The sequence below is a fragment of the Pelophylax lessonae genome, assembly GCF_965119305.1.
Source record: "Pelophylax lessonae genome assembly, chromosome: 4".
Taxonomy (NCBI): Eukaryota; Metazoa; Chordata; class Amphibia; order Anura; family Ranidae; genus Pelophylax; species Pelophylax lessonae.
In genome coordinates, this window is record NC_138771.1 from 225475111 (window position 1) to 225501553 (window position 26443).

A 26443-nucleotide genomic window follows, 5' to 3' on the forward strand; every position below is an offset into this window, starting at 1 on the left:
GCCGGTACAGCGGGAGAAAGACAGAGCGGCTTATGTAAACAAGCCGCCTGTCATTCTCCCCTGTGTAAAAAATGAAGATCAGACGGTTCTACTGTGTAGAACCATTGATCTTTGTTTTTACACTAGGAGACCTGTCCCCCTACAGTTAGAATCACGCCCCTAGGACACACTTAACCCCTCCCTGTCCAATACAGTTAACCCCTTCCCTGCCAGTGTCATTTTTGCAGTAACAGTGCATATATATAGCACTGATTACTGCAGTAATGTCACTGGTACCCCCAAAAGTGTCAAAAATGTCAGTCAAGGGTCTGATCTGTCCACGGCAATGTCGCAGTACCGCAAAAAAAATCACAGATCGCCGCCATTACTCGTTAAAAAAAAAACCACCAAAAATGACAAAAATCTTTCCCTTTGTTAGTAAATGCAATAACTTTTGCGCAAACCAATCAAAATACGCTTTTTGCGATTTTTTTTACCAAACATATGTAGCGTAAAACAATTTGGCTGAAAATGTTAAAAAATTTTGATTTTTACATTTTTTTGGGGGGGAATTTCATATAAAAAAAAGTGAAAAATATTGTTATTTTTGCAAAAATTATGCTCTTTTTTTTGTTTATATCGCATGATCAAAAAATCGCACAGGTGATTAAATACCACCAAAAGAAATCTCTGTTTGTGGGAAAAAAAGGACGTGAAATTCGTTTAGGTACAGCGTCGCACGACCGCGAAATTGTCCGTCAAAGTCACACAGTAAAAAATCGCAAAAAACCCCCTGGTCAGGAAGGGGGTAAAATCTTCCGGGGCTTAAGTGGTTAAAGTGATGCTTCACCTTGATCTGACATCCCTAAAGTGATACTTCACCTTGCTCTGACATCCTTAAAGTGATACTTCACTTTGATCTGACATCCTTTAAAGTGATATTTCACATTGATCTGACATCCTAAAATGATACTTCACTTTGATCTGACATCCTTAAAGTGATACTTAAAGTGATGTTAAACCGATGTCCTTAAAGTGACTTTTTACCTTACTAGTGCTTATTAAAGGGTAACTCAGTTTGCCAGTTTACCATAATTTCAGCAACTCTGCTTTCTTCCAAAGAGACCACATCTCTATCATGCACCAACGCAAGGGTTCCAACTCGCTGGCAGAAATGTTTATTATGTGCTTGGGTTTCTGCAAAAAATTACTTGTTTAAATTCCTGAGAGTTAAACTCTGACTCTTCTTACTAAGAACCCTCAAGTAAGTTAGCCCAGAGTTTGGTCTTCTTCCATTTTCTCTTTTGCTTATTTGGGAAAATCTCTCAGTTTGGGAACTCACGTTTAAATCTTCACCCCAGCAGGATGGGTGGGCATGGCTTAGAGTGATACTGTATTGTGTTATATTGCCTTTTACTGTTGGTGTTCTGGAATTTGAAAGACTCAGTCTTTTGTTTTATTTTGCCTGTTTGACATCTCTATGACACTAATACAAGTTAAACATTTATCTCATCAGTGTGTACGTGTTTATCTTTTGTGTGACAGCTGGAGCGTCATCTGGCCAAGGTATTTTGGTGGTGTCAGCAGGGGCAATATACTGCTCAGGCCTCAGTAGGAAACAGGGTATCCAAAATGTTAAATGGCTCCTAAGGGGGTAGCACTACATACTTTTGTTATAAAGTAATTTTATTAAAGCTTAAAGTGAAACATTGAAATTCCTTTAAATAACATGCCTGGGGATATCCTTAACCTGCCTGTCTACTAACATATCTATACAATGTATACAACCAACTACAGTAAAGTTGACCTTTACAAAGAAAAAAATGCCATTTAAATTGCCAGTAAATGATAGTTTCCGGCTGCTTTGTTCTATTTTTATATTACTTTCATCTATATCAGGACCTTATTCTAGATGAGGGTCTTGAATAGATGTTAATGGGAAATCCCCCCAAAAACATATACATAGCAGGCCCTTATCCTTGATGAAGATTTGGTTTGAATGTCAAGGGGGGTCCCATATATTTGCAGGGGTTGCAATCGCTACCGGGCCCCATGCTCCAGGGGGCCCGGTAGCAAACCAGTGGGTGAACTTCCAGGATCGCAAGGGTCACACTTGCGACCGGACCCTGGCATTGCACCACTGTGGGGAGGCCCCAAGATTGCAGGAAGGGGGCCCACAAGATTGCAGGAAGGGGGCCCACTGCAGAACTTGTGAAAGAATCCTGCTGCGGGACCATAATAAAAGGCCATGCAACTAGTGCAAAGAGCCCCAGGATTAGTGGGAAGAGCCCTGGGCTTGAAGGTAAGGGCCCTGGCCAGGGGTCTGAGGGGCCCTTCATGGTTTCTTGCATCAGGGCCCTGAAGGTTCTAGTTACGCCTCTGCCTTTACTCCACAAAGCCTAAATGATTTCCACCATACTGAGGACAATAAATCACATATACTCACATATAAGGCAGTACAACCAACTCTCCTGCCTTCCGCGGAATCCCAGGACAACAAGCCTGCGCAGCCACCGAAGACCCGATCAAAGACGCATTCGGCTCTGATCGGGTCTCCATGCAAAAACTCAGAAGTGATGTCATGAGTGACATCACTTCCGGGTACTGTGTGGCGCCAGATTTAAAAAAAATGACAGCATTCAAAACAGCCAAACTTGTCGCTTTTAATGTTTTTAAGTGCAGAGGAGGGGTTTGGGGACCCCCAGATCCCTCCACAAAAGTACCTGTCAAAAAACAAAATGAAATGTACAAAAATTTTGGCCGATACCGATATGCATTGGCCAAAATATCGGTATCGGCAACGAAAAACCGATATCGGTCGATCACTACTGCTGAGCAGGAGGGCCAGCTGTACTGTCTTATTGCAGACACCAATCCTCCTCTGTCTCCCACTGCAGTTCTGCCAGCTTCTCTTCCTCTCACTCCCTATAGCTTCACTGCAAGGGGATTGTTTCTAGCACATGAGCCCCTTCATTCTGCTGTCGGGGACCCCTTGTGCCGCTTTCCCCCATAGTGCTGCCAGCTTCCCACCTCTCCCTCCAGCAGCTGCTGCGGGCACACAGGGGGATGTCATTTACTGACCCAACCCTTTCCTAAATGAACACAGTGAGTGATCGGTTCCAATCACTCCTGTGTCCATTTAACACTGAAGCATAGTAAACTGCATTTACTATGCCTCAGTTTGTGAAAGAGCAAGAAGCCTCAGAGCGCTTCCTATTCATTCATCTGTACAGCTGAGGCTGTAGAGAAAGGGACTGATAAATCTATGTCCTCTTTGTCACTTTCGGCTTGGGGGGCCCTGTCAGGTAGGCTCTATGGGGCCCTGTGATTTATAACTGCAGCCCTGCATGTACTGTATAGGCAATAATGTATACAAACAGCAAATTGCACAGTATCCCCTGCAAGGTGCAGGATCTATCCTAAAAAGTTCCTGCAGTTTTAGGACCTCCCATGGCTGTGTAGCAGACTAATGCTGAGCACCTGGCTGGTTTTGCTGATCCTCACTGACTTGCTCTGAGATGTCTCTTTTACAGTGGGTGTAATCACTTCTTAAGAGGTTGTGGACAAAGATAGCATTCTCAAGCAACATCCAATGTCCTCCCACACTTCCGTGCATGTCGTGCATGTCGTGCTGTGGTAGTCCATAACAAAACCCATAGTGTTACAAAACAGTATGATTCACATGTACAGTGTAAGTGACATCTTATTCTGCCTTCACAAATTTTAGATGTGTAAATTATTTTTAAATTTTACATTTACCTTGGCTTAAATATGGCAACAGCACCTCAATCTGAATAATTTTAACTTACAAAAAGCCCTTAACTTCATACACATTGGCCAGTGGTTAAAAAAAAAAAAAAAAAAATTCATAGTATAGTTCATGGGCCCCAGTTTTCATGGCAATACACTGGATTGTCTTAAAAATGTAAAAAAACATCAAAAGTCAGTGCACAAAAACACTTCAAAATCACTTCACATTCCTTAAAATTCGTCTGTGTATTCCTAATTATTTCCCATTTCATTCTAAAACCATCCCTGCTATGTTGGTAAAAACATGGGCAGGGAACACAATGCAACCTAAACACTATCTTGAAAAAATGCCTAGGCCTAAGCATAACCTTTTTCTAATGCAAAAAGTTAAACAATAGGTTCTGTGCAAGATAAGACCACCAGCTCAGACACTGGCATCACACAGGTGATGATGGACACCAAAAGATTTTTTAGGGTTATCAGCACATGGTTTCCCAATTTAAAAGAGCTTTTCGATATGAAGGCATTGACAGCATAATTGTAAGGGTAGACCATTAACCACTGCTTAAAGGAGTTGGAATTTTCATTCAAGAAACCCAGTGAAAGAGAATTAAAGTGGTTGTACCCTAAAAAAAAGTTCCTGTCCCTTTAAGTCATAATATATAGCATAGTGTTTCTTTAGTATCATTTGTCCCATTCTATTCTATACAATACCTAGTTGATCCTGCCTGTTCCTGTCTTCCCCTGTTTAAACCGATTACATTTATCATGGCTGCTGATCCATGATACCATGGTTAGTTTATGTGCCTCCATTGCCTGCTCTCTCCTCAGTGTCTCTGCATCTCCCCCTCTTTCTCCCTGTCAGTTTCATAGCCTGTGTGTGAACTGATCCCCTCCCTGCCCCTCCCCTCTCCTCCCCTCTCATGTAATTGTATTCCCTGCAGCTGCTCCAGTGCTTGTAAAGTAAAGAAACATGTGTCCATTACTTTGATCCTCTCTGTTTTAGGTCCCTGTTCAGTACAATGTGTGTTTTGCTAAAATTATAATGCTAATTACCTTCTTTGCAAAACCCTGCTGTGCGGTCATGTGACCTCCCTCTGCCAGCTTGCATTCATCAGAGGGAGGTCACATACTGCTCTGTTTCTGACGTGCCTGCTAGTTACAGACCCAGCTTGCCTGACCTTGCTGTGTGTCCAGTTATCCTTATATCTGCTGTCTGCTACCTGCCAGCCTGCCAAGTGCCTGCTGCCTGTGACCTACCAGCCTGCTAAGCATCTGCTGCCAGTGACCAGCTAGTCTGCCAAGTACCTGCTGTCTGCCACTCGCCAGCCTGCCAAGTACCTGCCCTGCATCACAATTCAGCCTGCATCCAAGTACGCACAGACCTCACACATCTGCAGCCTTCACCATCTGAAATTCTAGGCATTTATGCCACTCCAGGCTTCTGTGCCTCCTGTTGACCTTATCAGGGGTACCAGGCCAGAGGTGTAAGATCACCTTCTTCTGCAGGTGAGGCTCCATCTCCAGGTACGTGACACATACTAAATATAGCACAGTATAATAATATAGCAGCAACTGTCCTAAAAATGCTAATCTACTCAAGGTTTATCGAACAGACACTGACTGTGTATAACGCTGACTGTAAATATAGCAGCTATATTCATCAACACTGTATTATAGAAGCAACTTTCTCTTTCTGCAAACACTCTGTGATCTCCCTCTGGCAATACTGGGTCCCTCCAACACATGCTAACTGTGCATACAACTGACTTTGAATATAACAGCACTATTCTGCAGCTCTATATAGTAGCCACTATCTGCAGACACTCTATGAAATCGCGTTATCTACTCCAAGTCTCCAACACACTGACAAATGGCTGCTTGGAACCATGACTTAGGGAGAGGTTGGGACCTAAAAAAAAACCCCCTATCATTGTCTCTTCTAATGCCTTGTACACACGATCAGATAATCATACGAAAAAAATTGCTTTCAAATTGATCACATGATTATCTGATCGATACTATACAGCTTTCGACAGCTGATTACGACATTTCATCCAGCAAAATCCAAAGGGGCAAACACGAAAACTTTTGTCATACGTTAGCCTAGCGAACGACAATTGTTTATTTAATACAGTATGCGTTCGATAGACAAAAGACCACGCATGAACAGAATCATGAAAATACCCTGGAAAAAGCCTGGCTGCCATTGTTTTTGTTTTGCACTATCCGATATGTAGCTACGCAACCAGAAAGGTTTTACAGAATCGTACGAAAAAATCATACGTTTAGTACGCATTGTTGAATTCGATATTAGTATCATGCAACAAAATGCAAACGATAAGACATCCGATTATCTGATCATGTGTACGAGGCATAAGTCACTTGACCACAGTTCAGAGGCCAGGAAGTGCATTGGCTCACCATTTTTCCCAAAGTGCTAATGTCAAACCCAACGCTTATCCCTACCCCCAAACAACCCATAAATATGTGTATATATGGAGCATTAAATCCAATATTTTGTACGTATATTCTTTTGTTTCAAAATACTTTATTGGGTTTTAAGCCAGCATGGTTTATACAATGAACAGGTATGTGACAACAATATGGGCAAAGAGAGTCAAAATGATACAATGATACAAACAAATGCAAACAAAGATAACCAAAATGAACCAAAAACAACTAAAAACGAGATTTTGCCTGCTCACAGGCCTGGTGAACCATTTGAAGACATATATCAGACCCTGGCAGAGAATCGCATGGGTGAGGTAGCATTTGTAGTAAGCATGGTGATATTCTAGAAGCTCTCATCCCTACTAGGGGGGAGTGAGGTCTGGTAAATGATTACATCTAGGTATAGTTGTAATGTCAGGGGATACGAGCTAGCCAGCCGCAAGCCATATACAAACTGTATGTCTGACAGGGCCCGCCAATGAAGTGGGACCCCAGGAGAAAAAAACAAATGACTCTGTAGTGATGGATCTCATGAATAGTAATTGGGGCCTAGTAATAAGAAAGTAGAGGATAGATGCATCAAGTGCTGTCATGGTCTTACCTTCTTGCTGTTTCTCCTTCGTTTGACATGTGCTGGCGGCCATCTTGGTTTCTGGGTTTCTTGTAGCCTCCCACCCTGCGGCTCCTCCTTCCCACTGGGAGGAGCTGGATGCCTAGCTCATATATATAGGAGGTCTGTGGCTTCAGTTCCCTGCTTGGTCCTCCTGTGTTCACATGCTTCTAAGACTGCTGCTGCTTCTGGTTCCTGTTCCTGGCTTCGTCTGACTACCCTGCTGGTTCCTGATCCTGGCTTCGTCTGACTACCCTGTTGGTTCCTGATCCTGGCTTCGTCTGACTACCCTGTTGGTTCCTGACCCCTGGCTTCGCAAAGACTCTGCATCAGTTTCGCCATCCGTTTGGACTTTTGCTTTACAGCTTGTTTTTCAATAAAGCTTTCTTATTTTCACTTATCTGTTGTTGTACGTCTGGTTCATGGTTCCGTGACATTAGGACCAAGCCATGAATTCTGACGGTACATGGCCATCCTCGCTACCCACGCTGGTTGCCAGACTTGATCAGCAGGATCACCTGTTGGGTCAGTTCGCCGTGGCGTTGCAAACCCTGCTTGAACGTACGGCTCATTTCGCTCCCGTTGCCGATGGGTCGGTTGTCGCTCCTGGGCTCGCTCCTACTGCCGCTCCGGTTGTTGCGCCAGAGTCTACCCCGACACCTGTTGTTGCGCCTGCGGTGTTTCGGGGTATGTCCGGTTCTGCCCCCCTTCCACAGCGCTTTGGGGGAGAGCCAACTCAGTGCCGAGGTTTCCTTAACCAGGTGGGCATTTATTTCGAGTTGCTGCCACATGCCTTTCCTACTGAGAGATCAAAGGTGGGCTTCTTAATCTCGCTGCTCTCGGACAAGGCCTTGGCCTGGGCCAGCCCTTTATGGGAGAACAACAATCCGGTGGTTGCCGAGTTTTCCGGTTTTGTTGCTTCTCTTCGGAAGGTATTTGATGTGCCGGCTCGTGCTGCCTCTGCTGCGAAGCTCCTTATGTCCATCAGACAGGGTTCACGATCCGTAGCTGAATACGCCATTGAGTTTCGTACCCTGGCAGCAGAGGTGGGCTGGAATAATGAGGCTCTGGTCGCTGCTTTCTCTCATGGTCTCTCGGATGCCTTGAAGGATGAGGTTGCAGCTAAGGACCTACCAGTGGAGCTCGAGTCTCTTATTTCTTTCCTGATTTTGATTGACACCAGACTCAGGGAGAGACCTTCCTTTAAGGAGAGTCTGCGGAGGCCTCCTAACAGATTGGCGCCTACCTTTGTTGTCCCACCCGTGCCTCCCTCTCCTCCCACGCCTCCTGGGGATGACTTGTCTGGGGGTGAACCCATGCAGCTGGGGTTTGCTCGCCTGTCCGAGGGGGAGAGGGTACTCCGGAGACGCGAGGGCCGATGCATGTACTGTGGTCTCGGTGGGCATTTTCGGTTGGCATGTCCGAACCGTCCGGGAAACGCTCGCACCTGAGATCCTGTCGGGGGCAGATCTTGGGTGGAGTCTCCTCGTCCCCGGTTTCCCGTGTTGACAAACCACTGATCACTGTTGTCCTCTCCTGGGTCGGGGGCTCGGTGACGACCCAGGCGTTGGTGGACTCTGGTGCTGGTGGTTTGTTCATTGATAGTGTGTTCGCTGCCGCCAATTCCATTCCTCTGCAGGCTCGAGGTTCTCCTCTGGCTCTTGAGGCGATAGACGGCAGACCCCTTCTGCCGCCACACGTGACTCATGAGACCCTTCCAGTGGGGTTAGCCATTGGTGCAGTCCACAGAGAGTCGGTCTGCTTCCAGGTTATTTCGTCTCCACACTACTCGGTGGTCTTGGGGTACCCCTGGCTCCAGAAGCATAATCCGATTTTCGATTGGAGATCGGCCGAGATCCTCACGTGGTCACCGCAGTGTGGGGCTAGTTGCATCCATGGGCCTGTCAAGTTGCTGTGTACTTCCTCGGACTCTCTGTTGCCCCCTGAATACGAGGAGTACCGGGATGTATTCGATAAGGTGCGCGCGGTTGCCCTACCTCCGCACCGCCCTTACGATTGTGCCATCGAGTTACAATCTGGTGCCGTTCCTCCTCGTGGCAAAGTCTATCCACTGTCGGTAGCGGAGAATGAGGCCATGGAGGAGTACGTGAAGGAGGCGCTTTCACGCGGACACATTCGCAAATCCTCGTCCCCGGCAGGGGCTGGATTTTTCTTTGTGAAAAAGAAGGGCGGTGAGTTGAGGCCTTGCATCGATTACAGGGGTCTCAATCGCATCACGATCAAGAACGCTTACCCGATACCCTTGATTTCCGAGCTGTTCGATCGCCTTAAAGGGGCCACGGTCTTTACCAAACTCGACCTGAGGGCGGCATATAACCTCGTAAGGATCAAGGCGGGCGATGAGTGGAAGACCGCGTTTAACACCAGGACCGGTCATTATGAATCCTTGGTTATGCCCTTTGGGCTGTGCAATGCGCCCGCAGTCTTTCAGGAATTCATCAACGATGTTTTCCGTGACCTGTTGCAGCAGTGTGTGGTGGTCTATTTGGATGACATCTTGGTATATTCTGAGTCCATGGAGACCCACATTCTGGATGTCAAACGAGTGTTGCAACGGTTACGTGAGAACAAGCTGTTCGGTAAGCTTGAGAAATGCGAATTTCACCGATCCCAGGTAACCTTCTTAGGTTACATCATTTCCGCTGAGGGGTTCTCCATGGATCCTGAGAAGGTTTCGGCTGTCTTACAGTGGCCCCAGCCCAGTGGTCTTCGCTCCCTGCAGCGCTTTTTGGGCTTCGCCAATTATTATCGGAAGTTCATCAGGGACTTTTCCGTGCTAGCCAAGCCTCTCACGGATCTGACCAGGAAGGGCAGTAATTCCCAGGTCTGGCCGCCCGAGGCCATCCAAGCTTTTGAGGCTCTAAAGTCCGCCTTTGTGTCAGCTCCGATTCTGTCGCATCCCAACCCTGGGTTGCCCTTTGTCCTCGAGGTGGACGCGTCTGAGACGGGAGTAGGCGCCCTTCTGTCTCAGCGTAGAACACCAGAGGGTCCTCTGCTTCCTTGTGGGTTTTACTCCCGGAAACTGTCTTCCGCGGAGTGCAACTACCAGATTGGTGACAGGGAGTTATTGGCCATCGTGCAGGCTCTTAAAGAATGGAGGCACTTGCTCGAGGGTTCGGTGGTTCCGGTCCTCATCCTGACGGACCACAAGAATCTGACCTACCTCTCTGAGGCCAAGAGATTGACACCACGTCAGGCCAGATGGGCTCTGTTCTTGTCACGTTTTAATTACGTGGTCTCCTACCTACCCGGTTCCAAGAACATCAGGGCGGATGCCTTATCACGGCAGTACTCCGACCTGTCCAGGGAGGAGTCTATTCCGACTTCGGTCATACCTCCGAATCAGATCCTGGCCGCCATTCGCACCAGCCTGACCTCTCCCCTGGGTGAGCAGATTTTGGCGGCTCAATCTGGTGCTCCCTCTGGGAGACCCAACGGCAGATGTTTTGTGCCTGAGGAGTTGCGCACTCGGTTGTTGCGAACCTACCATAACTCCAAGACCGCGGGGCATCCTGGAAAGAATCAGCTGTCCTGGGCTGTTTCACGTCTGTTCTGGTGGCCTTCCCTACGTTCCGACATCGCCGCATATGTAGCGGCATGCTCCGTTTGTGCCCAGAGTAAGTCTCCTCGGCACCTTCCGTTGGGCCTTCTGCAACCCTTAGCCACCGGGGAGCGCCCATGGTCACACCTGGGGATGGATTTCATTGTGGACCTCCCTGCATCCCGAGGCCATACGGTCATTCTCATGATTGTGGATCGGTTTTCCAAAATGTGCCACTGTGTTCCTCTCAAGAGGTTACCCTCTGCACAGGAGTTGGCCACGATTTTTGCCAGGGAGGTCTTCCGGTTGCACGGTTTGCCCAAGGAGATTGTGTCGGATCGGGGGAGTCAGTTTGTGTCCAGGTTCTGGCGCGCCTTTTGCTCCCAGTTGGGGATTCATCTCTCCTTCTCCTCGGCCTACCACCCTCAGTCCAATGGGGCCGCAGAACGATCCAATCAGGCCTTGGAGCAATTCCTTCGTTGCTATGTCTCCGATCACCAAGACAATTGGGTTGACCTCCTGCCTTGGGCTGAGTTTGCCAGGAACACGGCGGTGAACTCTTCCTCTGGGACGTCTCCCTTCATGGCCAACTATGGGTTCCAACCTGCCGTGTTACCGGAGGTATTCTCTCCCCAGGATATTCCGGCTGTGGAGGATCACCTTTCCGTCCTACGTGCTTCTTGGGTACAGATCCAGAGGTCCCTTGAGGTCTCTGCGCAGCGCCAGAGACTCCAGGCTGATCGCAGACGAGCGCCTGCTCCTTCCTACCAGGCCGGAGACCGTGTATGGTTGTCCACCCGCAACCTCAACCTTCGAGTGCCCACTCCCAAGCTGGCGCCTCGCTTTGTTGGTCCCTTCCGAGTGCTTCGCAGGGTAAACCCGGTAGCCTATGCCCTTGCGCTTCCTCCTGGCATGCGGATCTCCAACGTGTTTCATGTCTCCCTGTTGAAGCCACTGGTGTGTAATCGTTTCACTTCCTCGGTTCCTCGGCCTCGTCCGGTCCGGGTGGGCAATCGTGAGGAGTATGAGGTGAGCAATATCCTGGACTCACGCCTGGTCCGCGGTCGGGTGCAGTTTTTGGTTCATTGGCGTGGTTATGGTCCAGAGGAGCGTTCCTGGGTTCCCTCCGCAGATGTCCATGCTCCTGCCTTGCTCCGAGCCTTCCACGCACGCTTCCCTCAGAAACCGTTCTTTGCTCCGTGGAGGAGGGGCCCTTGAGGGGGAGGTACTGTCATGGTATTACCTTCTTGCTGTTTCTCCTTCGTTTGACGTGTGCTGGCGGCCATCTTGGTTTCTGGGTTTCTTGTAGCCTCCCACCCTGCGGCTCCTCCTTCCCACTGGGAGGAGCTGGATGCCTAGCTCATATATATAGGAGGTCTGTGGCTTCAGTTCCCTGCTTGGTCCTCCTGTGTTCACATGCTTCTAAGACTGCTGCTGCTTCTGGTTCCTGTTCCTGGCTTCGTCTGACTACCCTGCTGGTTCCTGATCCTGACTTCGTCTGACTACCCTGTTGGTTCCTGATCCTGGCTTCGTCTGACTACCCTGTTGGTTCCTGACCCCTGGCTTCGCAAAGACTCTGCATCAGTTTCGCCATCCGTTTGGACTTTTGCTTTACAGCTTGTTTTTCAATAAAGCTTTCTTATTTTCACTTATCTGTTGTTGTACGTCTGGTTCATGGTTCCGTGACAAGTGCAGCTTGTCCCCCTAGCATCTAAGGTTGCCAAACCGGTATGAGCTGAGTGTGCATCCAGCTGCCCACTCTTGCCAAGTGGTGTGTGTAACTCCATTTTGGGGCGTGTTCAGGTAGTGCCCGTGAAGATGTGGCAGGGAGGAGTGCAATTAGAGGGGTAGGTGAGAGTAAGATATTCAAACCTCAGGACGCTGGAGGTCCAGGGTGGGGAAGATCTGGGCAGGGGGGGCCAATGCCTCCATCATTCCCTGACCCTGTGACCTGCACCCACCCCAGTACCCCCAGGTCACCCGGGGTGCAAGGTAAGGGATATAGAAAGCTAAGGGATGAAAAGGTTTTTCAGGTTTCGTGTTCTTGCCCTAATGTTTTGAATCTATGAGGCTTGTGAAGTCTGTGGTGGTTTTGAATTGGTACCAACCAAACCAAGTGTCGGTGAAATATTATAATTTGAGATTGCTATTCCATTGAGTTCTTCCATCTCTGCTATTATGTCTATTCTGGTCTATTCTGGGAAACCACTCTTTAATGGAGGGAGCTTGGGTTTTGCCCCAGAGAACTGGAATAGCCACCTTGGCCGCGTTAATCATATGCATGGTTATAGATTTAAAATAAGCTTTGGCCGTCATTGAAGAGTGGTGTAGCAGATATTGTGCTGGAGAGTAGACCAATTGGTCGCCAGAGATTTTAGAGAGAATCTTGTGTACTTACCTCCAGAACCATTGAATCAGAGGGCATGACCACCAGATGTGTACTAGGGAGCCTGGTTCTGCATGGCAGCGCCAGCAGATATTGGATATGGTTGGATTATATTTGTGAAGAAGAGTCGGGAATGGTTTTGAACAAGCTACCCCACTGGTCATGTGTAAGATCAAGAGATAGTTCCCGTTCCCAGGTTTGGCAGGTCATGATCGCCATGGTTGGGTTAGTAAAGAGAAGCTGGTATATGTTAGAGATGACGTGCTTCAGGGGGGGGTTTTCTAAGCAAAGGTATCTGAATGGTGTGAGTTTATGGGACCAAAGGTTGTTAGGATGTGCACTGGAGAAGAAATGTTGGGTTTGAAGATAGGTCCACAATGGAAAAAGAGCGGTCCAGTATCTGACGGGATAATTGGTCGCGGGTCAGGAAGTTGGTTCAGGGAAAGAAATGCTTCGCCAAAATGTGTTTGTGTGACCAGGACGAAGCCAGGAAGTGTTTAGACATTTAGTCAGCAATGGATAAGCGAACTTGATTCATGAAATGCGTTTGCTGTTTGAGGCTTCTGTCTAGTGTGCTGTCACATTTATGGAGAAATAAAGACTTTCATCCGATTAACACTGGGGTGCTGTCAAACAATTTTCTGCAAAGACGATACTTCTGTGGTTCATGGACTAGACGTGCACCCAGTTTAGATTGTTTTGTTATCTTCCACCTGAAGCGGCATTGATTGCCTTTGTGTAAAGATCCGAGGGGTAAAGTCTGGGTTGAGGCGGAGCTGTGTCATAGGGCCTGGTGTTGGGGAAATAGAGAATTTCTTGTTCGTTGTGTGAAAGCAACTTAGTGTAGGTCCAATTAGCAGGTGATCGTTGAGAATTGGGGGAACATGTTGGGGGGGGGGGGGAAGGTGCAGTGGCTAGGGGTATGGGAGATATGGAGTTTTCTAAAGTGACCCATTGTTTAGTGACAGAGTGCACATGCCAGTCTACTATTCTGGCTAGTAGGCATGCTCTATGGTATTTGATAATATCCAGGAGCCCTATACCTCCATCGTGTTCGGGAAGAGTCAATAGATCGTATTGGATTTGTGGGCATTTGTTACTCCATAGAAATTTAGTGCAGTTTTATAAGTGGAAAAAAACTCGGACGGTAGTTGGATTGGGATAGTTTGCATGAGGTATAAAATTCTAGGAAGCACATTCATTTTCAAAATGGCTGCCCTGCCAAACCAAGAGAAAGAAGCTATGTCCCACCTCTTCAGGTCTTCTTTTATAGATGTTAAGGTTGACATGAAGTTAAGTGGGAATAGGTCCTAAATATGTAATTGATTTAGGTTTCCAAATCAAGGAGAAATTGGTCAGGCACTGGGATACAACATCGCTGGGGAGGGAGATATTAAAAGCATATGATTTTCCAAAGTTGATTTTAAGGTTGGAAAGGAGTTAAAAAGATTTGAACACCGATAGGAGGCTAGGTAGAGATATATGTGACTCAGACAGAACACCGATAGGAGGCTAGGTAGAGATATATGTGACTCAGACAGGAATAAGAGGATATCATCTGTGATTGCAGCAATTTTGTATTCATGAGCGGAGATCGAAACACCCTTAATGGTTTGGTTAGATCGGAGGTGATTGAGAAAGGGTTCCAAGGTAAGGATATATAAGAGTGGTGAGAGGGGGCAACCTTGGTGCGTACCATTCCATATCGAGAAGACATTTGACAGGTGACCATTAACTTTTACTTGAGCAGTTGGGGTTGAGTAAAGAGTTAGGATCATATTAAGCATGTTTTCCCCAAGTCCAATAGCTTTAAGGATGGCCGTCATGTAGTCCCATGCCACCCTGTCAAATGCCTTCTCTGCGTCCAGCGAAAGAAAAAAAAAAACACTTTGTTTGGAGAAGGTGAGCCAGGAATGAATATGGAGCACTTTAATGGTACTATATCGGTCTGTTCCAGAGACGACCTTTGAGAAATAGATAGCAACCATTTGGATCTGCTAAGGAGTTAGTGATCTCTAAGGGACAGTGTTTCGCAATCAGAATGGAGAAACCTTTAGTTTTCGAAAAGGGGGTTTTGTAGCATAAAAAGCCATGGGGTATTGTAGATTACCAAGTTTGGGGTGACTACCAGTTTTTAAGTGTGTTTCTTGCAAATATATGATATTTTCTTTATGGTGTTTCATTAAGGCAATAACCTGAGACCTCTTTTCTGGTATATTTAAGCCTTTTACATTCAAGGAGAGAAGTTTCAATGTGAGGGGGATTGAGGAGGTCTTAGTAGGCATTATTAAATAGTGGGCGCACAAATTAGACAATAAATGGATTTAGGATGAAAAGCAACTTCAAGTAATGGGTATCTGGGAATTTCCTGTTATTAGCAATGATAATAGGCCCGTGAGTGAAATATGGTAAGTATAAAGGGGGCAAGGAGATGGGAGAAAGGGAGTCTTGGCAGAGGGACCCAGCACCATGGGATACAGGAGCAAATAAGCAGGAGGGGTGTGAATGGCCTTAGCAAGGTGAGAGGACAATTCAACATGCAATCAATGGACCGGATGGCGTGCATCCAAGAGTATTCAAAGAACTTTGTAAGGTTATATCGAGACCACTGTTCCTGATATTTGCAGATAGTATTTTGACAGGATCTGTACCAGGTGACTGGAGGAAAGCTAACGTGATACCAATATTCAAAAAAGGGCAGAGGCATATCCCGGGCAATTATAGGCCGGTCAGCCTGACATCAATAGTATGTAAATTACTGGAAGGGATGATAAGGGACTATATCCAAGAATTTGCTAAAGTCAACAATATCATCAGCAGTAATCAGCACGGGTTTTTAAAGAATGTTCTTGTCAGACCAATCTGTTAACATTCTACGAGGAGGTGAGCTGTGAGCTAGATGGGGGAGACCTGTGGATAGGGTGTATCTTGATTTTGCTAAGGCATTCGATAAAGTCCCCCACAATCTATTAATTTACAAAATAAGGTCTGCAGGCTTAGATCACAAGGTTTGCTCTTGGATAGAAAACTGGTTAAAGGGGGTGTGTGCAAAGGGTGGTAATAAATAACGTGTACTCAGACTCATCTGGAGTGATAAGTGGGGTGCCCCAAGGCTCAGTCCTGGGACCAATATTGTTCAATTTATTCATAAATAGCATTGAGGAAGGGATCACTAGCTCAATCTCAGTTTTTGTAGATGACACAAAATTAGGCAGGGCAATAACTTCACATCATGATGCAGAAATCTTACAGAATGACCTGAACATAATAACAGAGTGGGCAACTACGTGGCAAATGAGGTTTAATGTGGAGAAGTGTAAGGTATTGCACTTGGGCATTATCTGGGAGTCTTAGTAGAAGATAGACTAAGCAATAACATGCAATGTCAAGCTGCAGCTGCCAAAGCCGGCAGAATATTGGCATGCATAAAGAAGGGGATATATTCCAGAGATAAATCTCTAATCCTACCAATTTGTAAAACTCTGGTCCGGCCACACCTGGGGTATTCTGTCCAGTTCTGGTCTCCAATCCTCAGAAAGGATGTGCTGACACTGGAAAGAGTCCAAAGAAGGGCAACTAAGCTAATAAGGGGATCGGAGGATCTAAATTATGAGGAGCTTTTACAAGCGCTCAATTTATTTTCCCTAGAGAAGAGAAGCCTGAGAGGGGACATGATAGCGATTTACAAATACCTCAACGGTGATCTCAGCATAGAAAAAAAACTATTCAGTCGTAAGGAGTGCAAGAGAACACGAGGCCATTCAATGCGTTTGGAGGAGAAGCGATTTAACCTCAGGCTACACAAAGGGTTTTTACAGTAAGGGCAATAAGATTGTGGAACTCGCTTCCACAAATGGTAGTAAATGTGGGGAGTATGGCTACATACATCTCCAAGATCAAAACATTCAGGGGTATGGGAAATGAATACGTCCACACACACCTACTCAGGTTGAACTTGATGGACTATTGTCTTTATTCAACCTCATCTACTATACAACTATGTAACTATGTAATTTGAGGAACAGATAACAACCATAACAATAACAACAGTAACATACTGCACAGCGGTCCATAACGTGAACAGTGTTGACATAAAAACATTACATTCAATTGGGTCATCAGCAGCTGTACTAGTATCCCTTGCGGTTAGTAACAGAGGTAGTATAAGACAACTTAATAAAGCTACAGTTGAGAAAACCATATTTGCGGATATTTCAGGTAGAGTAGTGTAAGTCGATATTAAGATGTTGCCCGTTAGTAAGGAAGGGGATAAGTGAGGGTGAGGAAGTCATGCTGGTTTCATCAATAAAGACCTGTGGTACCCTAAACAGAAAAAGTTGTTATGAAAGATGTGGACAGTTATTCAGAACAGAAGATGCGAATCTGGTGAGGTTGATGAGAGCGAAGTAGGTAGGAAAGAAGGGACAGGGAATGTGAGGAGACGAAGTGATGTAGCTTTAGCCAAGATATAGTGGAAGAAAGAAACAGGGACAAGAAATATTGGTAAGATATTAGTATGGAACATCATAGGAGAAAAATGGGAGAGATGCATGAGCAGGTAGTAAAGACGTCATATAAAGCATCAGAAATACATGTGGCAGGATCCAATTTTACACTGATAAGAAGTCACAGAGTCTGATGGCAGATATGAGGCGAGGGACACGTTCTTTGGTCTGCAGTGTTGAGCAACAGCAGCAGTAGGGCCACTCTAGAGGCCGCTGAATAATGTACTGTATGTGTCATTCTGGAAGATGAATAAGTAGGGAGCTAGAAAAAATGAGTGCCTTCAGCATACCGAAGCACTGGTAAGATACTGCAGTCTCCGCTACTTGAGTAACAGTTTGGAGATGTGAAAATATTAGGCAGTCGCAGGTAAATGTTCAGTACCTGTCCCAGGAGTAGTCCCCCGCGTCTCACTGGCACAAGACATCCAGAATAGCAAGTCTCAATAAGCTGTAGCGGACGGCAACATATCTAGGTGGTAAAAATGGGTTAGACTTAGGCACTTGAAAGCAAAATAGTTAGCAATCTAAACATTTGAAACACAAAGTCAGAGCCTTAATTATGAGAACAGCAAACAATCAGCCCAGACCATATCATAGATCATAGTTGAATCAGAAGAAAGAAAAAATAAATAAAAAATAAAAAAAGGGGGGGGGGGGAGTTGAGTGAACGGAAGTCCACTGCGTATACAAAACAAGAGCAGCATTGGTAGTGGGTCAGCATCATGCTACATCTCTGTCCCAAGGTGAAAAAGAAGTGCTAGTGGGAGGGGAAGAAAAAACGAATGAAAGCAGGGAGAGGGCATCAAAGTCAGTACCAGGCAACAGGTGTCACAAAACACTGGGGCAAAAATGTGCAGGATAGCGCACAGGTGGAATCCGTAAGAAGGGGTGTCTTCAGGGGTATGGAGGAGGTGGGGTGGACAAGTCAGCAAAGGAGTGGAGCAACATCAAGATCCTCGACGTAGGACAAGCACAAGTTTTAGAACAAGGGTGGAACAATCCGTATGATCAAACAGAAGGACGTAAAAAGTGTGATCAGGAATAGAAAGGTGGACTCACTCTGCTGCAACAGTTAGAAGGATGATATCTGGAGGAAGGGGATGAACAGAAATCAAACAGCCTCCTGGCACAATCTTCTGTGAGCCGGTGATGCCAGTGGGTTTCCCCCAGGTACCGGCCGGTTTGGCTGATGAGGAGGAGTTGTTGGCGCGGACCTCTGGCGACGGGGCCTCTGGACATTCCACTCCATGGGGTCATCTCTGCCATGCACATTCCAAGGCGCTTAGATGCGATGCTTGCTGTACCGGTCAGGTAGGGGTGGTATGGGAATATCCAGGGTTGAGCAGAATTGCGGTAGGTCTTCCAGAACCCTTAGCATGGCCGTTCGACCCATTGTGGAGGCAGAAAGGCAGAAGGGAAACTTCCACCTATACGAGATGTTTCGGGTGCACAGCAGGTCTAGGAGAGGTCAGAGGTCCCTCTGGTGTTGTAAGGTGATAGGGGAGAGGTCTTGAAACAACTTGAGTTCAGATCCTTCATGAAGAATCTGTCACCTCTCCCTAGCTCACTTTAGAATGTCCTCTTTCAAAGGGAAACTGACCAAGCAAGAAATGATATCACGTGGAGGGTCAGTGTCTCTTCCCCTGGGACGAAGCGCCCTGTCTATGTCGATAGGTGAGTCATGAGGCCTATCTAGCAGGCCATTGAATACAGCTTGAGTGCATGCATGGAGATTGCCAGGATCAACAGATTCAGGGAGACCTCTCCATCTGATGTTATGCCTGCGTCCCCTGTTGTCCAGATCCTACAAGTGTTTGTGCATCTCTCGCTATGGAAATGAGTTAGAATCTGACACTTGCTGGATTTGTGCAATAGCTGCCCCCTGAGAGTCTGTAGCTGATTCCACTATGTGCAGCCTCGTTACCACCGATTTCAAGTCAAACTTAAGAGCAGCTATGGCCGCTGACAGTGTAGATTTGATATCCTGTGCAATGGATTGCATGTCCCCTAGTCATAGGGGTTGAGCCGGGTTAAGGATCGGAGCCTGGGACGGTAGATTAAGTCTATTTCTATCAGGGCTGGGGCTGGCAGAGCACATGGATCCTACTGAGGCCTGTGACGGAGGTTGCATGTCCCGTCGCTGTGACCAAAATGTCAGAGGGATAGTGCGGCTCAGCTGCGTGTCACTGCTCCAAGGTGATCGTGACCTGTTAGCGGAGGAGCTACTGTCTGCCTTATCCATCATGTTGGGTCGGATGTCTGCGGATTTTAACTTCCATGCAATGGTGGTGTCTGAGCAAGCTTGAGCAAGCTGTTATAGGTGGGTTGATTTAGGTAATGGTGGAGTAAAGGATATAATTTTTAAATGTGAGCAGACATGTTAACAATCTGGGCAGACATCTTAGTTATGTGACTGCTGCATGTGTTTTGGAAGTTATTAACTGTAAAAATTAGAGCTACACTCTGAATACAATATGAAATGAAGTCTGAACCTTTGCTTTCTACGTGGTTTATATTACTATTCTAAAAGAGATGCCTTTTAGATCAATTGTCTGGAGATTTCTGAATCTCCAGACTTTATCATTATTCTGCTCATTGGAGGTAAGCATATATTAGGTGGGATTTACTAAAACTGGAGCACTCAGAATATGGTGTAGCTGTGTATGATAGCCAAGCCAAGCAGCTTTTAACTTCAGCTTGTTCATTCAAGTTTTGACAATAAAACGTGTAAGCTGATTAGTTTCTATTCAAAACTAAACCAGATTTTGCACTCTCTAGTTTTAATAAATCCCACCCATTGTATTTCGGAGATGGAGAAAATGCAAACATTGCATAGATTTTTCATTTGAATTTGAGGACATTCTCCACGATACATCTTCAATGTGATCTGTGAATCATCCAAATACTGTACATCCAGTACATTGTCCTCTCCTACATAGATATCTCTCCTACCCCAGGGCTCTTGGTTTGAATCCCAAACAGGACACTACCTGCATGAAGTTTGCAAGTTTTCCTTGCTTGCTTGTTTTTTCTCTCACACTCCAAAGACATGCTGGTAGCTTAATAGACCTCTATATAAAATTGTCCCTAATATGTATACTGTATGTAATGTATGCATGTGAGGTAGTGACCTTAGACTGTAAACTCCTTGAGGGCAGGGACTGATGTAAATGTGCATTATATGTAAAAGTACTGCCTAAACTGTTGACACTATATAAATACCTGTAATAAATAAACATTGGTCTTTTGATTATGCACTATGTACAGCTGCAAGAAAACGTATGTGAACCCTTTGGAATGATATGGATTTCTGCACAAATTGGTCATAAAATGTGATCTGATCATCATCTAAGTCACAACAATAGACAATCACAGTCTGCTTACACTAATAACACACAAAGAATGAAATGTTGCCATTTTTTTATTGAACACACCATGTAAACATTCACAGTGCAGGTGGAAAAAGTATGTGAACCCTTGGATTTAATAACTGGTTGAACCTACTTTGGCAGCAATAACTCCAACCAATCGTTTCCTGTAGTTGCAGATCAGACGTTCACAACGGTCAGGAGTAATTCTTGACCATTCCTCTTTACACAACTGTTTCAGTTCAGCAATATTCTTGGGATGTCTGGTGTGAATCGCTTTCTTGAGGTCATGCCACAGCATCTCAATCGGGCTGAGGTCAGGACTCTGACTGGGCCACTTCTGAAGGCGTATTTTCTTTTGTTTAAGCCATTCTGTTGTTGATTTACTTCTATGCTTTGGGTCATTGTCCTGTTGCAACACCCATCTTCTGTTGAGCTTCAGCTGGTAGACAGATGGCCTTAAGTTCTCCTGCAAAATGTCTTGATAAACTTGGGAATTCAATTTTCCGTCCATGATAGCAATCCGTTCAGGCCCTGACGCAGCAAAGCAGCCCCAAACCATGATGCCCCCACCACCATACTTCACAGTTGGGATGAGGTTTTGATGTTGGTGTGCTGTGCCTCTTTTTCGCCACACATAGTGTTGTGTGTTTCTTCCAAACAACTCAACTTTGGTTTCATCTGTCCACAGAATATGTTGCCAGTACTGCTGTGGAACATCCAGGTGCTCTTGTGCAAACTGTAAACGTGCAGCAATGTTTTGTTTGGACAGCAGTGGCTTCCTCTGTGGTATCCTCCCATGAAATCCATTCTTGCTTAGTGTTTTACGTATTGTAGATTCGCTAACAGGGATGTTAGCATTTGCCAGTGACTTTTGTAAGTCTTTAGCTGACACTCTAGGATTCTTCTTCACCTCATTGAGCAGTCTGCGCTGTGCTCTTGCAGTCATCTTTACAGGACGGCCACTCCTAGGGAGAGTAGCAGCAGTGCTGAACTTTCTCCATTTATAGACAATTTGTCTCACCGTGGACTGATGAACAGCAAGGCTTTTGGAGATACTTTTATAACCCTTTCCAGTTTTATGCAAGTCAACAATTCTTAATCGTAGGTCTTCTGAGAGCTCTTTTGTGCGAGGCATCATTCACATCAGGCAATGCTTCTTGTGAAAAGCAAACCCAGAACTGGTGTGTGTTTTTTATAGGGCAGGGCAGCTGTAACCAATAGGGATGATCGAATGGTTCGGGTCCACCATCGGTTCGGCCCGAACATTGGGTGTTTGAGGTTCGGCCGAATTTAGAACTTTTTGCCCAAAAAGTTCGGAAGTCGGCAACCAGAACCGACCAAAATGCAATGCTTCAGGAAATGGGCTTTAAAAGCCCGTGATTGGACCAGAACCATTAGCAAAAGCCAATTGAGGGGGCAGGAGAATGCTAGGAATGTGATTGGAGTGACTAGGGGGTCCCTAGACCAATCATTAGTGAATACGCCCCCCAGTATATAAGATCGCCCCCGCCAAATTCCTAGCATTCTTGTACGGGACATGGAAGAAAGTGGAATGCTGTTCTGTTCTAATGTGTTACAAAGTGTCATTTAGCTATTTTTAGTGTGAGGAAAGGGATATCTAGTGTAGTTAGTGCTCCTTTACACTTAAGTTAGCTTACAGAGTTGAAACTTCACATGTACACTTTTTAGACCCCCCAGATCTGAAATCCAAAGTAAAAATCAAAAAATCTCTTTTTCTTTTTAATTTTTTCAATAATTGGCTTTTTTTATCAAAAATTACAGTTTTTAAGAACTTTTTTGTGTGATTTCGTATCTGGGGGGTCTAAAAGGTGTACCTGTGAAGTTTCAGCTCTGTAGCATGTCCAGAACCATAAAAAAAAAAAAGATTGTTTGTATTAGAACACTTTCAGGTCAGGGGGTTAGCTTCTCTTCTCGGTTTTCACACCTTGCCGGTTTCAAAGCAGGCATTTTTTTGGGTTCTTTGCAGTCAGGAAAAACATCTGAACTTGTGTATAGTGGTACTGTGCACAAGTTCTGATGTTTTGCCTGCCTCCAAAAACTCCCATAAAATGCCAGCAAAAACACACCTGGGCATTTTTTTTTTTTGACGCTAGCGTTTTTTTTTGGCATTTTTTGGGGTTCTTGTGAGGCAGGCAAAACATCTGAAGTTGTGTATAGTGGTATATATACACACATAATTATATGTATATAGACACCTAGCCATATATAGGTGTGATAGTAGCAGAAATATATTACTGTAAATGATTTCATTAGCGCAAGCATATATTTCTGCTACTATCACACCTATATATGTCTAGGTGTGTATATAAATATATGTATGTGTGTATATACACCACTATACACAAGTTCAGATGTTTTGCCTGCCTCAAAAGAACCCCAAAAAATGCCAAAAAAATGCTAGCGTCAAAAAAAAAATGCCCAGGTGTGTTTTTGCTGGCATTTTTTGGGGGTTTTTGGAGGCAGGCAAAACATCAGAACTTGTGCACAGTACCACTATACACAAGTTCAGATGTTTTTCCTGACTGCAAAGAACCCAAAAAAATGCCTGCTTTGAAACCGGCAAGGAGTGAAAACCGAGAAGAGAAGCTAACCCCCTGAGCTGAAAGTGTTCTAATACAATTTTTTTTTATGGTTCTGGACATGCTACAGAGCTGAAACTTCACAGGTACACCTTTTAGACTCCCCAGATACGAAATCCAAAGTAAAAATAAAAAAATCTCTTTTTTTTTAATTTTTCAATAATTGGCTTTTTTATCAAAAATTACAATTTTTAAGAACTTTTTTTTGTGTGATTTTGTGTCTGGGGGGGGGGGTCTAAAAGGTGTACCTGTGAAGTTTCAGCTCTGTAGCATGTCCAGAACCAGAAAAAAGATCATATAGGTGTAAAAGGAGGGTCCCACATCCCTGTTCTACTGAAAAATTATCTTTTTTTTTTTCATGGTTCTGGACATGCTACAGAGCTGAAACTTCACATGTACACTTTTTAGACCCCCCAGATACTAAATCCAAAGTCAAAATAAAAAAATCTCTCTCTTTTTTTTCAATAATTGGCTTTTTTTATCAAAAATGACAATTTTTAAGAACTTTTTTTTGTGTGATTAATAGTTAATGGGGCATTACCCAGAACCCTAGGGACTTTTTATGGGCATTTATTGGGTTTTAGGGCTTAAAATGGTGTTTTTTGATTACCAAAGATCGGGTCCCATTGATTTCAATGGGGTTCTGAAATCCGGGCCGAACTTTCAGGAAGTTCGGATGTTCTGGCCGAACCGAACTTTTCAAAAGTTCGATCATCCCTAGTAACCAACACCTCTAATCTCATCTCATTGATTGGACTCCAGTTGGCTGACATCTCACGCCTATTAGTTATTGGAGATGTCATTGGTCTAAGGGTTCACATACTTTTTCCACCTGCACTGTGAATGTTTACAAGGTGTGTTTAATAAAAACATGGCAACATTTCATTCTTTGTGTGTTATTAGTTTGAGCGTCGGTTCACATTACCGCGACGCTACTTGCAGGGGCGACCTCCGAGATCGCGGTGCGAGCAGCGCGCCGCGACCTCGGAGCGACCGCCACGGACTTCATAACATTGAAGTCTATGGCGGTCGCCTCCTGGTCGCCCCAAAGAAGCTCCGGACCCTTTTTCTAGGTCGGAGCGACTTGTGTCGCTCCTATTAGAACGGGTCCGCAGCTTCCCTATGGGAGGCGACCTGCGGCGACCTGTGAGGCGACCAGGTCGCCTCACAGGTCGCCCTAGTGTGAACCGGCCCTAAGCAGACTGTGATTGTCTATTGTTGTGACTTAGATGATGATCAGATCACATTTTATGACCAATTTGTGCAGAAATTCATATCATTCCAAAGGGTTCACATATTTTTCTTGCAGCTGTGTATATATATATATATATATACACACACACACACACACACACTGTATATAACAGGACTCGCTTACCACCTTTCTTTAATGCAGGCTAAATGTGTTAAACTGAAATTATTCATTAGCATAGTTCCAATTTGAGACAGTAGAGCTTACAAAGTTCTAATAGAATACTGTCATACTGAGGCAGCTGATTTTTTTATGGTGACATCATATATGTAGAGTTCTAATATTTGCCACAATGACAACTGAAAGATGAAGTGTTGCATATACGCTAAGTTCCTTGAAAAATAATGAAATGCCATTTCAGAAGCTAGATCCATTAATTTGATCACACCTTTTTACCTCTTGACTGTTACAAATAATATAAGCAAACATGTTTATTTATAGCAGGTGTGACCCATTTGCTTTCTAATCCTATCTGTTATCAGTAGCATGCTGCCTGATGTCTGAATAATATTTCAAAGAAAACTGTGTTTTGCAACTTGTTATACTAGAAGATTGACATTTTTCAGAAATCATTTATTATACTCCTAGAAAAAAAAATTCACAGACGCTTGTTGTAAATGTGTGGGATAGTTATTATAGTACAAATCATGTTCATGGTTTTTAAATGGTAAATCAATTCAGGAAATAATTCAAAACTTTGAAATGTATAACTTTATTTTTGGCTAAGTGTAATTAGAATGGATAACAATGAACTTAAAAATAATGAAAATGGACAACATATTCTAAAGCTGGTGGATAGTGTTCATCATCATCCCTAGGGAAGCCAGTGACCGCACAACAGCCACATCTTTAAGATATAGGATTGAATTAATCTTACCTAGCTGTTATTGGTTTTCGCCCAATGAATAGTGACTGAAGGTCTTAGAGAGTTCCCAATGCTACCATAGCTAGATACCGAATTTACACAGTTACAATTTCAGATAATTCAATTAGGTGTATTGACCTAGCAATTGTCCTCCTACTTTATGCTAGCTCATACAAAATCTGTTCTACTGCAAATTGACAAAATCAAGAATGAAAGCATCCACTGTACACCTGATTTGTTCTCTAATATGTGAGCAGATTGAAAACTATAGTAAGTAGATGAGGAAAAGGGAACAACATTAGAATTCTGTTATTACTGTTCATGTGACTTGGTGGTGAAAGGATGCTTTGTAAGGTGGAAACAATAACTGCAAAAAATAAAGTTATGTAAATATGAAGTGGTGGCGCTGCTTATAAAGTGCAAACAGGTATATATAAATATATAAAATGAAACAAATATAATGTAGAAACACAGATGTGATTGAGGAATAAAAATATAAATATAAATGGTGGATATGTAAATAATACCACAATATAGTGAAATTCCAACATAAAATGGTATTGGGAATGAGTTAATATGAAATATATGAAAAAATATAAAAATATAATAATAAAATGAAGTAAAATATAAATAACCACCAGAGTGCGTAGTATAAAGAGCAAAGTACTAAAATATATATATCTCTTAGTATATACCTAAAATAATAATATCAGCATGTTGCAATAAAAATACATAGGCAATGGTATAATATAAAAAGTGTGCAAAAAGTGCAACAATTAAATTGGGTGTGCGGGAAACTTTTCCAGAAAAAATGAATAAAGTGCGGGAAACTATTTTTACAAAGTGCAACAAGAAGTGATGTGATCTAAATTCATGTGATAAATAGTCCGTATAATAATAAAGGTGCAAACAATATTATGGGCAAGCTCAATGTGCAAAGAAATATGAACTCCAAGGTAGAAATAAGAAATGGTATTAGATCAGATCAGCTAATTAAGATAAGTCCATATATAGATGGTTGTGCCCCGAGGAGTGGTGAATGGATAAGTATCCAGCGGTGACCCCCAAGGTGGGTGACTGGCGAGTGGCGGGGAAACCTCTAGTAGAAA